General features: G+C 42.0%; 1 protein-coding gene across 2 annotated transcripts in view; it reads right to left on the bottom strand.

Annotated features, from left to right (window-relative positions):
* LOC115009133 (PDZ domain-containing RING finger protein 4) overlaps positions 1 to 15778 on the bottom strand; it is a 102958-nt gene that overhangs the window by 28213 nt on the left and 58967 nt on the right. Inside the window, exon 2 of one of the 2 annotated variants that reach the window (XM_029432913.1) lies at positions 8553 to 8695. The exons of the other annotated variant lie outside the window; for it this stretch is intronic. The gene's annotated coding sequence lies outside the window, so the exon portion shown is untranslated. The remainder of the gene's footprint in view (positions 1 to 8552; positions 8696 to 15778) is intronic. 2 annotated transcript variants of the gene reach the window in all.

The raw sequence follows: 15778 nt of genomic DNA, 5'->3' as shown, positions 1-15778 counted from the left end.
CAGATCTCAGCAATCAACTTGATGTCTACAATGTTCTTATTACAGAGACAAATAACCTCCTTGGCGGAGGTAATAATGGAAAAAAATTGAAAAATAAGACCCAAGTTGTAATGAAGATTTATCCCTTTATTATCATCTTCTATTTCTCATGAAGTTTTAGAGTGCAGATGACACAGGTAACAGATGGCACTAGCAACGCCAGGGCCGGTCTTATTCACGGTGGCCTGGGGAGACTTTGAAAGCGGTAAATTGTTTCCTTCACGTTTAATATGCTCATCCTAGCTGCCGAGGCAATTAACACTGGATAAGCACTATTTACATAAGGCCAGACACAATCGTGATCACAACAAAGGCGTCTCGTCTGACTTCCCCATCTCTCCCCTCTCTTACTGGCTCTTTGTAAGGCTGTTGCATGGTCGCTGCTTTGGGAATGAGATTAGAGGTCAGACGGTGGCACATGGAGCTTTGACAGTACAAATAATAAACTGGGAGGGTTTGAAAGGTCAGTCAGGACCCCTGCTGCTGGCCACTGATCTCTCAGTTGGCCATTAACTGGGAGCCAGTTCAGTTCGGATGTCAAGGAAAAAAGGAAGGAAAGAAATAATGAAGGAAAGGAGAAAAGAGGGAGGGTAAGAAGAAGAAGAAGGAGGAAATAACAAACCATAACTACAAGGTATTTCAAATTATAGCCTTCCTGCTGAAAGAACAATATGTCACTACACAAAACAATTCATTTTTGTTCATAATGTGTGCGCGACTGTGGGTACATTGTGCCCGAGGCTGCCGTTTTTAACACTTTCCCCGGAGGCAAATAGAGTAATTAGTGTCCCATCACAAGTGTCAACCACCACAAAGGACTTGACAAGAGAGCGGTAAAATCAAGCGTTCCTCATGGACCGACAGCGAGCAGGTTTGGTCAATGTTGTCAATGTGAAAGAGTACAAAAGGACAGGATCACTGATGATAGCCTGAGGCTGCGAGTGCTAAACTCTCATTCAAGCTTACTTTGCACCAAATTCATCCTCAATTCCTAATCCACTGGAAATGTTTTAGAGAAGGCAAAGCAGGAAGATGGGGGGGGGGGGGGGGGGGGGGGGGGTTTGAAATGTCAGGTTTATAGAGTTGCAGGATTAAAAGTTCTCTCTGGTGCCCAATGAGTAAATACGAGGTTATTGACTTCTGAGCACTTAGCAAAGCTTAACACCACAGGGATCAAGCTAACACTGCAAGTATTGCCAACTCTTTGCTTTTCCAAAGGGCAGTTTGTAGAAGTCCTAGGGAGAAAATATACAACAGTCTACACTCCAGCAATAAAAGTCCTTCTATGTAGTTCTCAGAAAGTGAAGACAACTCATTTGACTGCTGTGTGATGGAGAAGACCACACATCGACCAGAAGGCAGCAAAAGTGATCCCATTCCAGCTGAAGGACACACATCAGTAAATAAGATCAAAACTTTCAATGAAAAGCCGAGCCGTCCAATTAGGTCGGCATTTACAATGAGACAGTGATGAAGTTGCCGATGATAATCTTATCCTTGTAAAGAGCAGCGGCACAAAGCATGATTAAAAGGAAGGACATTATCTCAGAAGAGTGATCACAAGTGTAATCAATCTACTTCAAGGCTCCCCGCTGTGTTGTTCATGGCACAGGGAAAGTGCCAGCGAGAGGTTAGGAGGAGTCTATGTCTGTGGTTTTCTCTCGACCCACTCGAGTCTCACTACTTATCAGGTCCCCGAGTCAATAACCAAAAGAGAAGTGAGAGGAAATTGGATGCAAGTCGGTGCTTCCCACTGTGTCCTGATTACACAGTGGGAACAGCGGAGGCAGAACTAATGCTCAGAAGAGCTACTGTAAACTTCATCAACAATATGGCACCTGTTTACGTCAGACCGGAGATACAGGGTCGGACATGAAACCCTTAACACTCACACTGGCCTCCATTTTGTTAGCATTTTGTTTTGGGACTCCTTCAGGTACATTTGAATGAGAGTGTAAGTATAAACTGTACCAATAAACTCTGAATGTTACTACAACAGTTCTTTACAGGCCAGTCCCATCTCTTTTAGGTGAAAATAGATCATTATTCTTGGCGAATATAAAGACTAAAAGAAAAAAAACATTCACAGCTAGGTCTCAAGCTCTGGAGGTTTTGTTGAATTTAGCTTTTTTTTTGCTAGCTGACAAAGATTTGGAGACGTTTGCTTTCAAATCAATCTCATATCCAGAAGAGGTGGTGAGTCAGTTATGTTATTGTTCAGGCTGGCTCACACATGTCTAACAATTGCTTAGTTGACAGCTACATTACTTCATCATAATGGCAAGGTTGACAATTTATGATAATGGCCCAAATATTATATACAAATCTTGGTTAAAGAAAATTGTAAAAATGTTGTTGGACCTGGTCCAAAAATGAAACCTTTGTTGAGTTCTCTAACGCCTAGCATTACATTTTGAGTTCCATTCGCAACCTGGATTTTAAAAAAACACTAAGAAAGCATATATATAGTTATTATAGTTAATTAAATGACATTAGAGGCACTACAAACTGTTGTACTTGACACAGCCGGCTGCTTTATATGAAACGATGACTAACATGAGTCCCTGCATGGCTGTCTAACAGCACAGATCAAGTAACCTCAAATAGAAAGTACAACAATGTCAGCCAGTCTATTCTGAATGTAATGAAAAACCTGTCAAAACATGTTTGCATGACCCGAAGCTTTGCACAGTAAATGAGCTGTAACATTACCTTGCTCTTGATGGAGAATACATTAATGAAAAAATAGTCCACCTGGCAATTTTAATGTATGCAAAAAAAACAAGCTAACAAACCAATCTTGATTAAGAACACCTGCCGCTGTTGTTGTTTGAAGATTGCATCCAGGAATGAGTGGAATGATTTACAGGCAATACACAGCAAAGTTCCTGATTAATGATTCTGCCATCACTTGAAGTTTCTCCAAAAAAAAAAAAAACGTGTTGATGAACATATTGAGCTTGTGGAGGCACTCCAGAGCTGCACTTATTAGCCGGCACTTCAGAAATATTTTGACATTACAAGGAGAGCGCAGACGGCAGTGCTGCAATCCCCCCGATTGTGCAAACGGATGGGAGATTTGGGGCGGTGGGTAATGTGGTAATGGTATGCATGTGTGGTGGTGACAATGATGGGGGTTTAGGGGGGGCTTCACACTGTCATGGGAACCATAAGTAGGCCACGTATGTGACGACTGGGCTGCGTGTTTGGTGTCCCCTGTTTCATAAGGCTCTGGCTTCTCTGCCTAATGGGTGTAATAAAGGATTGTTCATGCCAGCATCCGCTCATTTATTCTGATTCCTGAGAGTGAGAGGGGACCGCTACAGCAATCAGCCACTACTCACTGGTTAATTCCGAGGCAGATTTATAGTCCGGCTGTGTAATGGATCTTCAGTGTGCACGCGCATGTGATTGTTTCTGCGTGCATGTTCACTTCTAACTCATTGTACCTGTGCATGAGTCAGTGCTGTTTTACAAGGTTTTATCACTACCACTGCGAGGCCAAGATTACATTTTAATAAGCTATTAAGTTCAATCACAGCCTTGATTTCGATCCCAATGAAGCTTATACCCAGAGCCCACACCTGGACCATACAGACTGCAACAGGGCCGTCATCTGTCCTGGCTCGGAGACAAGAACAGGTCACCTGTGGCTGCGCTGGAGAGGAGAGACACTCCTGCCAGACAGACATGACAGCTGCTCTGCCTCCCCAGCACAGGATGCGTTGTATGAGGGGTAATGAGAAAGACGTGAACGCTAGAGGAGGAGAACAAGAAGGACAGCATTATGTCCAACTTGAAGCCTGATAAACAAAAATCACACTTTTCCAGTACAGGAACTTAACTTAAGTAATGCAACATGTAGCCATCTTTGTGTTTCCATTGTTCTATTGTTCTTTGCACGCTTTGGCAAGGAATTCCTGGAACTAAATTCTGGCCCCACTTTAAACGTTTATACGTTTATTATTCATCATCATAACTGGTCAAGCAAATGTGCAAAATGACTACCGCATCTGCAACAGCTATTTTATCCAAAGAATCAAGTGGAATATGGACAAATAATTACAACCAAGCGGGAAGGGAAGAGAAGAGAGCTGGAATCAGATCGAAATAATGAAAAGGTGCATCAGAGGGTGTTCGATTGTTCGGGAGAATTGGAGTTGAACCACGTGGCAAAACAATGAAGGGAATAGATTAATACAATTAAGCAAGATTATAGATACCTCTAGGACCACAATGTGTGCAACAGAGCAAACAAAAACAACAAAGCCATTGAGTGACAGGTTTGCTTTCCTTAACATGCAGGTCACAGGTTGCTACATTAACTGGTAAAAGTCCACATTTTTCTTTCCACCTCCCCCTCTAAGTCTATTTTCCTTATTTGTTTTCCATCACTAACAGATGCCTAATTGGGTCGTGGCCCTGCCAAATGCAGAGCGCAAGGACACTGAAGCTATAGTCATTAGACGATAATGCAGCATCCTCTGACACCATCACACTTATGCCTCCACACTGCAGAGTCCTGAACGAGACACAATGAGCTGAGGAGGGCTGAGAAGTGAGGCACCACAGCAGGGTGCAGCCACTTTAGCTGAAGTGCAAGTTTTTCTTTTGTTCTTATCTGCCGGACGGTGTGTAGAGTTGGCGAGCGATTAGGTTCATTTATACCACGGCAGCCACTTGGCAAGGATCACCACTCCATGTAGAGCCAATGTAACACTAGAACGAGACCAAATGGCTCTCTCAATTGGAAGGCGGGGAGGGTGGGTGCATTGGTGGAGGGCATCTGCTCAACATTTACCTAGTGTTTTATAATTAGATGAGTGCAACTGCTTGGGAGCAACGCGTCTGTTCTACTGTGATTTTCGGATAACAATTCTATGACTAGGAAACAGGCGGAGGAGGGCTGTAGATGGAGACAATTAGTGAAGCTAATAAAATATGAACCATATTGCAAGTGAAAAGAAATCTGTGTTCAAAACATACAAACTGGTGCTGGGATGGAAGTTGGTCATGACAAATGCTAATTGGTCCCAAGCAGCAGTAGGGCAACCTGTTATAGCCTGCTCACATCTGGCACTTTTGGTGTTCTATCTCTCTCTGCTTCGCACATTTAATTGTCTGCCAAACACCGACATTTAGCACAGGAGGATAACAGCTCAGTGGGTGCAGAAATAGAGTCCATGTGAAGACAGCATGATACTCAACAAAGAGCTTCCCCACTGGTTCATGGAAATACTTAAGTCACACACAATGTATTTTTTAGGATAATCAGACCTTTCTGTCAGCGGACAGTTTGATAGTATTTCAGAAAAAGCACAGGTGTAACTATAACATTAATTAATGCTGGCTCTGTTCAATTTAGGTGTGCCAGTAAATCATTCTGGAGAGTGTGCACGCACACTGCCAGGACCCAGGAACTGGAACACCTGAATGGAGTGTGGCCATTATTCATGTTATCAATTACACCTGTGTTCAATAGATCAAAATGTATGTTGTAAATAAGGTCAGTTGTCCTGACTAGGACATACTATATTGCTATAGCTCCACCACAACAACCACAAAATGGCCCATATGAGTTTTCTAAAACTGTCGCCTCTATAGTTAAGTTATGGCTAAGATTACACTCCGGAAAATACTTGATTTAGGTCAGGGAAATGCTGACTGTTGGTAGGACAGGGGACGTGAACCCCAGTCGTAGTCAGATACTGTGTATGCCAATACACCGTATCAGGCTCCAAACCTTTACTTTCACTTTGGCACATCACACTCGTTTACACTTTGCCGCTAAATGTAAACATTTTAAGCTGTTTAACATTTTGGGACCTATGCTTTTGGATAACACTCCCATAATACGGTATCTGTCCATTACGTTTTAAACTGGAGCCAGTAGATGGTTAGCTTAGCATCAAGCTAGCCTTGCTTTGTTCAAAGTTATGGGTAGTTATGTGCTGTAACAATTTCTTGACTGGGCAAAGTTCCTGGAGTCTTCACTGGTTGCCCCAACATCGATAAGTAGACCATCAGATTAGCCCCAACTTTTTGTTTCACATTTATGTTCGTCAATTGATTAAACAAACAAAATATGATGTGTTAACCGGTGAAGTGACATTTTTTTTTGGACAAACCAGGCTTCCCCTTTTTCCCCTGCTTCCAATCTGTATGCTAAGCTAAGATACTTGTCTATAGTTAACATGCAGACATAAACAATGCAGCTGATTTTTAACCACAATATTTAATTACATTCTCTAAAAGCTATCTGTAGAAATAAAGTTGTTTATTACTGCAAACTAATAGAAAACCGTAGGCCTACCTCGTATGGTCCGTCTTTAAGCTAATGGGGTTTTCTTAGGACATGAGATTAAAAAGAAAAACGGTTTGTAATTGACTTTTAAATTAACCCACCTGTTCACCCAGCAGATGCAGCATTCATTAGTAAATATGCTGCTTTAGCAATTCTGCCAACACATGCTAGAGCCAGGATTTGTCACTTCACAGATGATAGAGCTCCTCTTCTCTCACATACCGTCTAATTTTAAAGTCACCACAAGCGTTATACATGCAGAGGACCATTCATGTGTTACCTTTTATAATCATGCAGACAGATTGGTTTTCACTTTATGAAGAATTTGTCCTTGGTTTGCTAAAGGAAATGGCTAAACTTGAATGCCAATCCTGGTTCTGGTTTGTACTTATTGTGACCTGCTTACTAAGCATAAATGTGAGCTTTATCCAAGATGCCATTGTGCATCAATGTTATAAAAAGATATATAGCCCGATTTTGGTACAAATATATTTATGCTTTTTTGATCGTTTTCAGTAAATCACGTCTACAAGTGACATCTGTGTTTAATCATTTTTCATATGCAAGACGGAGGACTTGTCCACGGTTGCAGGTTTCAGCCTTCAGTGGCCATAAGAAGACCTATATATCTTCGAGTCACCTGGGGCCCTCGCTGAGGTGTCGGCTGCAGTGTAGACAAAGACCGAGAGGAAAACGGAACTCCCTCAGTTGTGTGACTGCCAAATTCATTCCTGTACAAAGAACATGCAAGTGCGATAGATTTTCCCCAAGCAACCTGGATATTTCCAGACTGTGTGTTTCCTGAAATACAACTCTCTCCCCAGAGCAGGGAAATTTAGTGGAGAGCTGAAAAAGCGTGATGTGATGTTTTGGCGTGCAAACAAAAACACACACGCACACAAACACACTTGCATAAACCCCCCTCCAGACCATACAGACACAAAACACACAGAAACACAAGTGGGAGCTATCTATTTGCTCTTCTTCCTCTTTTTTTTTTTTTTACAGCGTTCTGTCAGGTCCCTGATGAATAGCAGCCCTCAGGTAGAGGAAGTAGCCCATCCTCATCCCACCCCCTTCTCTCTCTTTCTCTCTCTCAAAATATATTCTGCTATTGATTAATTCACAAACAGTCTAAAATACACTCAATGTCTAAACAGACATTCCTGTATTGATCATTGTTGTGCTATTCCCTCAGGCTGCCTCAGTTCCAAAGGCACACCTCAAAGGAAAACACCATTTCCAAATCAAATTCACTTTGTTTAACTGCCGTTACTATAAACACGGTAGTCAATATCAGACCTTTTATGCAACCATACACAGTGTATATAACTTGTATAAATCACAGACTTTGTTTATGGTTAAATAAAGCATAATTTGCTCCTAAATATGTTTGGCTGAAGCAAGCTTTGGGACTTCACTGTGGTCTTTTGGCACTGATTAGTCACTGTCTGTTGTTTTTTTTAGGAAGCTCTCAGCGTGTCTGTGTGATGACAGCAGCCACTCCTACTTCACATTTGACAAGCCATGGAGAGAAACTGACATGGAACGATGACACTCCGAGTTGGTGATGTGCCAATGACACTAATGGAGTACTCCTCAGCACTCCCCTGACATTATCCAGTCTATACTTCGTCTTTCTTCATCTGTGACTCTCACACAATTCACCCCAGAGGACCTCCGGATCCAGGGAGGGGGATGTCTGCACATCCACTGAGATTGAAATACATTTAATAAACAGTTTGTTCACAGTTCGTTTGGTTTTTTTGCTAAAAGGGACGGTCATGGTTGTGACTTCAACTTTAATTATCAATTATACATAATGGTGTAAGTGAACGGCCAGATTAAGAATGATGAAAAATAGTAACTTCAGGTTGTAAGACAACCAAAGCTCTAAGCCAGGCTTGTGATTGGAGATCCCAGGTGGGTGGGCCTGAACCAGTGGACCCTGGTCAGTTTCGACCCAAAAATACAGCAGTGTGGGTTCGCCAAAAGACAGCTGTAGGGTTCTTTCAGGTCAGCTTGGAGTGGAATAATAAAAGACGAATGCTTATATCAATTATTCTGGGAGCTAAAACATGTTCTTGGCAGGCAGTTCCTTTAGAATGAAGACAAAATATTACACCACTGCATTTTAAGACTTTGTAATGATATGATAATGCTTCGAGTCAAGAGCAACACTTTGTTAAGCTTTTAAATTACAACTCACATTCTGAATGCAACTTCATGAGGCTACAGAACAAGGCAGGTGGCCCCTCCTCAGTGTGCCAGTCTGCCTGCGAGTGTTGAGGCTGTGAGGAAGGACTGTGAGAGGATCTGGGTTGTGTAGGAGGTGCTGGGTTGACTGTAATGCTGCGGGGGAGAGAACATGGTCGCTATTCAAACCTCACAAAGATCGCATCTTCTTTCTACTGTGAACTTCTGCTAGCTGCTGTTTCACAACAATGTGTTGTTTTGTAAAAATAGTTTCTTTCTCTCACATGTTCATATTGATACATATAAAATGAAGTGTGCCTCAATTTTAAAAAGGCTAATTCATTGTTCTTTGTTCGGCAACATGATTTATCACGTGGAGATGAGCACTTAACAAACCCTGTATAAAACAATTATTTGCAAATCAATTAACCCACAGACCTTCTTACTTCAAATTCTAATACAATTGGACTTTTAAATAGATTTTGCAATTCACTGAAATTACATTTACACTGAGGTGTTAACTGAAACTCATTCTACATTGATGTGCCATTGATTTCATTTGAGAAAGGCTGGAGTTCTTAGAAAGCCATTGTGATGCTCTCATTGCAAATACAGCTCATTAAAAGCGAGGCCTTTGGAACTGTGTCAGTGTGTCAGTGTGACAGCAGCAGGAACAATAAAGCCCCGGCTCTGCTCGCCACCGTAGACTAAAAGACACTCCGCCATATAGCAATCTAAAAACAGAAACCCTCAAGATTTATTTTATAAAGAAAGCGACGGCTTTGGGTGTTTGGACTAATAATACCTGATACGGCTCCCCATGTTTTCTTTGGATTTGAGTCCTACTGTTAGATAGCTAATGTCACTGTGCAGCGGCTACATTCATGGAGCTTCTTATCACTTCTCTCCCCAGGGCTGGCCATACGAGCTGGGGAGCACGGAGGTGCGAATGTGTGTGCGTCACCCTCCCCATCAAACGGCTGTCAGGCCGGTCTTATCATGGGAGCTGCAGGGGGGGCCCGCTGACCTGTGGAGTGACACCCAGCATGGCCGCCTCACCCGGGGGGGGGGCTTGATGTCACCCTGAAACCCCCCCTTCCTCCACTTCCAAGACACACACAGACTGATCTACTCCAGCAACACACACACACACACACACACACACACACACACACACACACACACACACACACACACACACACACACACACACACGGTTAAAAGTAAAAGAAATGTAAAAAAAAGAAGAAAAATCAGAGAAGAGAAGACTAAAAGACAGACAAAGAGTAAAAAGGGCAGTCATTGTAGGCACCCACCACAAGAACTCAAGGCTTTATCACCTCTTTTTATCGACTATAGATCACACAGGCAGCCCCTGCCCCGACACCAGCCTATTTCTCTAAATGTCAGCGGCGATGTTGGAGCTGATATCTTGTGAATGGGGGGGGGGGGGAGAAACTGGACGTTGAACACATTGTAGCGTACAGATAAGAGAAAGCCTGTGTATTCCGTCAGATCCTCTCATTTCACCAGCAGCGAAAAGAGGACCTTGTTTTTGTCACCGTCCAGCAGCAGCAGCACTGGAAACATTCACAATGCAGATCTCTGATACACGCCTAAATGAAGACAATAACGTGTTGTTGTTTACCGATGCCTTCTCGAGCTCAGCAATAATTCAACATTATCCTGTAACACTTAGTGGTTATAGTATCCTGAAAATAGGAACTTATTTTGTTAACATTTTATGAAATTATGTGATTGAATGATTCCAACTCAAATCAGTCATGGAGGGTTTTCTTTCACATATTTTCTCTGATGTGAAACGCAACAGAGGGACACAATGTAATTGCCGTACATGGTACGTTGCCTTACTTTGCCATATTGTGAAACATATTCTTGTTAATACTATGATTTTAACTTCAGCCATATGCCCAGCCATAAGCCCGCTTAAGGAGTCAAAAAGTAGAATTAATGATCATTAAAGTACCCAACTGAAAACTAGTTTTTTTTTTATCCCAATTATTTCCCTATAACATTAAATGTTCATAAGTAAACCATTTAATTTAAATATCCTTAGTTACGGTCTATTAAGATTTAACACTGCTAAATTAGGAGTGTGTTGGTGTGGTTTGATCAGATTTGATTGACAGTGGCGTTTTCCTGGTGGCTGCTGAAAGCTCGTATCTAATATGAGCCTGTCAGAGGCAAACGCTGAGAGAAAAGGGAAAAAAATAAATGCCCATAATGTTGTCCTGCTGTATAACAGCAGAAAACCCTTCCAGTACTACTCCTGCTGTAACACTGGCAACAAAACAAAACACAAAACAACAACTAATATGATTCCAGTTTATAAATTCCTTCCTTCTGATTGGTGATCACCTTTTTCCCAAACAACACCAGTGAGAAGAGCACATAGCACTAATAAAGACATCTATCATGTGAAATAACCAAAACTGTTCTAACTTTGGAAGACATTTGTGTGTTTTCAGGGATTTACGTTTCAGCGTTAACTTACGTTTCACGGTTGTAGCTGAATTTTCCTTCCCAACTAATTGGGAGGAGAAGGGAAGATGCATTATCATGAGTTGCAATAAATTAATGAGGGCCCTTCTGTCTGCTTAAACTCAGATAATCAGCTAAGAGGCACCCTGAATGCAGATGCACAACCCCCTGTGTGTGTCCCATAGCTCTTTGTTTTAGCCAATGTTTGTAGTGGAAAAGCCCAAGCTGTCAGGTCTGTTCACACACACACACACACACACACACACACACACACACACACACACACACACACACACACACACACACACACACACACACAGTTAAGAGCAGAAGTTGAAGAGTCCAAAGTCTCCCATAAAAGCGACCACATACACACAGAGAGACATACTTGCAGAAATCATGCACACAAACCAATTTAGACAGAAACACAAATAATTCTGAGTGTACACATCTATGCATACTCATATTTAAATTAAAAAAACATCCTTGCAAGAAATGCGTTGTGTGTAAAGGGAATACAATAACTGCTGTGAAATGCATAATGTTCTAAGTTATACTGTGGGCAACAAGTCATGCTAATAATAAAAGGAGGGGCAGAAAAATATGTCTCCTTTGTCCTTTGTTTACTGGCAGAGATATGGTAACAAAAAAAAGACAGAAAATATTTTACATCCCCTCCAAGTCCCCACTCCCACACCCACACCCGACTCATCTTACACTGGCTTTAATTCATTAAATAGACGCTCTGGTTCATTGGGGATTGGCATTGAGATACTCGGGCATGTAGTTCATTTTCTCCATCGCTCCTCAAATCTGATTGAAGTTGACGGCCTTTGATCTTGATTAGCATGTGAAAGTAAAACATGCACTAAGACAAGGCTCGGTGTTACTCATAGATGACGCCACGCTGAGGTCATCCTCATCTGCTAAAGTGGGATTTACCAAAAGTGAGATTACTTTTATCCCAATGAATTAATGGGCTTGGAATATAGTAGAATGATCTACAGGACTTTGTTTGCTTCTATAATTAGTTTCTTATCGTTGCTGTGCACGTACGATAACCTCCCATCACAGCCCTTGTCTGAATACCTTAGAACAGCAAACAGACAAAACAAGCACTTCTACATCCGACACTCAGCGGTGAGATGTAGAGAAATGTGTTCTCTGATAAACTGCTTTGGCTCCCGAAGGAAAATGGCATGTCATGGTTTGTTTGTGCAGCTCTTCCTTGCGGGTAGCGGTGAGTGAGATTAAAGAAATCAGTACAGACGGAAGCACATACAGGAGATAAAACTAATTTTGAAGAGCTACGGTCGTGTTGGGTTGGAGAGGCAGAAGGAGAGGAGGGCATCCGGAGACTTGATATGTGGCTGAAAAGGTCAACTGGGTTCTTATTGAGATAAGAAACAGATGAAAAGGAAAAGGTCAATTCATCAACTCCCTTTTAAATCCCTTCTGCTCCTCCTGGTGAGATTTAGTGGACTGACGGTTAAATCCCATTGACTTCACGCCTTGTGACTAATGTGACATCATTTGTATTCGAGAAGTGTGGAACACATTTTCAAAACTTGTAATCTGGATTTGAACCTCTGGTCTAAAACAACACTATGTTTAAAACTATTTTGCTATCGATTATACAGAAGCAGTCGGTGTGAGGTCGTGGTTATGCAACACTTTCTGCAGCGTCTTCAACCAGATAAGTATGGGAATAGCATTAGACGCTAAGAGGGGAGCTATAGAGTGAGGACGTAAATATTAATACTCTGTAAACAGCCTGAGTGGAAGATCATCTCAGCACATTTAGATCTCAATTTCAGCTGCTGGGAACCCCGAGACAGACAGCGGCAGAGCTTGCAGACATCCATTCATATTGAAATCAAACATGGTTGGCTGACGGATCAGGCTTCTGGTTAGAGGCTGTAGGATGAAGCATAGAAAGAGCACTGCAAATGATAATGGGGAATGGGGCTGACTTAGAAATATGGTTCTTTATATTAGCAAGGAATGAAAATAATGTGTGTGTGTGTGTGTGTGTGTGTGTGTGTGTGTGTGTGTGTGTGTGTGTGTGTGTGTGTGTGTGTGCATCTGTCTGTCCGTGTACCTTAAAAATGGACCTTTGTATTGCTTGGGAATTGTAAAAGCAGCGCTGAAAGACCAGATTATATTTTTGGGCTAATCTTTCCTGGGTGGACACAAGATCAATCAAGCAGCACGTTTATTTTCTCTCCTCCCCCTCTTTCTTCATTTCTATCAATTTTAATGGTTGAGGGACATCCTTCAAAAAACATAATGGGACAAGAAGATGGATGAGAACATTTGAAGCTTACTGTCTGGAGATGAGGTGGGGGGTGAGAGCATTATTGTACCATCAAAGCGATCCCAGGCACATGTGAGGTGTACAACTGTTGGTTCCAGGAGTATTTTACTCCGATAAACATTCCTATTTCACAATAGGACTGCAACTAACAACACTGTTTTCCCCCCCACTATTTATTTATCTGCTGCTTTTTTGTTAGTTAGCGGATTCATTGCTTGGTCTGTAAAATTTCAGAAAATAGGAAGAAACATCGGCATCACAATTGCCTATAACCCTCCGATTCCTCAAAAGACCATCAACCAGTCCAGAAGTCCAAGCAATTCAGCAGAAAATCATTGTAAAGAAGCAATTAAGAACCTGAAACCAGAGACATTGTATTGGTATTGTTGCTTGAGAAATAGCTTTGAACGATTTATCAATTATCAAACAAGTTGCTAATTCATTTTCAAGTACACAGTTGTAGCAACACCTTTGTGTTGAAATCAGGAACAAAACTAACTAACTATAATTATGATTATAACTGCCGAGTGTTTAAGAGGTCTCTGTAAACATAAACCTTCATTTTCACTTGCCATTACCAGCTAGCGCAACAGAATGTTTTGATTGATGATTGTATTGTTTGTCACAAAACCGTTACTTGGAGGTCGTAGTTGACGTCGCTCCTTTGTGTATGTTCCTTTAGTAATAACGTTTTTTGTACCACACCTTTAATGCAAAAATGCAGCTCAGCATGCTTCAAGAGAGAATGTATGAAGAAAAGGGCCCAGGATGCTTCCTTGTGGAACACCATAACAAATATCAAATGTCTGTGACATTTGTGTCAGTTGACTTTCTTGATTGATTCAACAAGAGTTCCTTGACCACTCAAGCCAGCTAATGAAACAAGAGGTTAAACGCTCTACAGCTGCCTCACAAGAATTGCAGGCCTGTGCTTTGCTCTCAGAGAAGGGCAATCATGGATCAGGAGAGACTTCCGAGTTTTGGTCCAAAGTACACTTGAGCACAAGGATTTACGGCAAAACCTTTATTGAAAGACTAAAGTTTCAACGTCCAATGAGTCTTCATCAGAGTCAACAACATTGTAGATCAACGAACATTGTATAAGTAGAAAATGTACTTTTGCTTTCGGCATTCTAGACACCAAAGATTACTCCTCTCCTACTTTGCAACTCTATAGACTAAATGCAAAACGAAAGCCCTTGCTTACACAGATGACACAAATGTACGCTTGCTTTCTCCATGTGATGATCCATGCAGCCCGGTGACGCTTGCATCCCTTTTTCTCAGAAAGCCTGTCTCTAGTGATAGCTGCTCAACCTTTTATAGAATGCATATCCATTACACACATGGCCGGCGGTGTCACAGAAGCAGCAGCAAGTCAGATGTACCCTCCTTAGACCTTCTCCGGTCCACAGGTTTCACATCTGGTGCTACCACACAGGAGCATAACCATCCAGGACCGAAGCAGGACCGAACTCCTGGGAATCGGCCTTCACACAAGAAACAAAAGAATTCAAGATCTGCATCATTTGATGTCTGTCTGTCCCGCCCTGTCAGCCTGGTGGCACTGCTCAACAGGACATTTGCTAAACTCTGAGATTCCATTACAGCGTCCTCTCGAGCGCTTTCACACTCGAAAATATAGAAACACGGCTTACTGGTTTTATACTTAGAATATTCACTAAGACTGTGTTTTTGTTTCCTGTAGACAGCTCTGTGTGTGTGTGTGTGTGTGTGTGTGTGTGTGTGTGTGTGTGTGTGTGCATCTCATTCTTATTCATATGCATCAGCAAGTTATCAGGGACTGCTGTGCCTCATTGAGTTGCTTTCCATTTATTTCTCATATGCAGCGAGGAGTGATTCTACTACCGTCTAATAAAACTTATAAAAACTTGCTATGCTTCTTTCATAACTTCTAGTAACAAAAAGAAAAGTCAAGCTCATTGGGACATTATAAAAACCGGATAATGAAATGTAGAGGGTGAACATTAAGAGTTGCTGGCTGCTACTGTGGTGGCTCAACATCAGCGCTAACTGTCGGCGCCTAAAAGGAGTCTTTTTTGTTTTGATTGCAACCCTATTTGCAAAACAGTCTTTTGTCAGAAGACAATGCAGACCATTAATGCATCAACACACTTGCACACTGCAAAAATCTCATCCACATAACCGAGTTACGCTGCGTTGCTCCTCTCATCAACATCTGCCATCCCGCTAATTAGCCCCAAAAAAGCCACACATCACTGGGTTTCAGCAGTGCACAGACAATGTGTGACACTCACAGGGGGAGCTCACGAACACAATGGGAATTACAAAGCTCTGCCAGATCACAGAGCGAATCTACTACAGTATGTTGTTGTCTGCAAAAATGGCCTGAACAGCAGCCTGGTGGAGAATGCAAACTGTAAGAATCTGGTTGACCG

This window comes from Cottoperca gobio, chromosome 6 (assembly GCF_900634415.1).
Source record: "Cottoperca gobio chromosome 6, fCotGob3.1, whole genome shotgun sequence".
Taxonomy (NCBI): Eukaryota; Metazoa; Chordata; class Actinopteri; order Perciformes; family Bovichtidae; genus Cottoperca; species Cottoperca gobio.
Note: the sequence above shows the minus strand (reverse complement) of the source record. Positions and strands in the feature narration are given on the sequence as shown.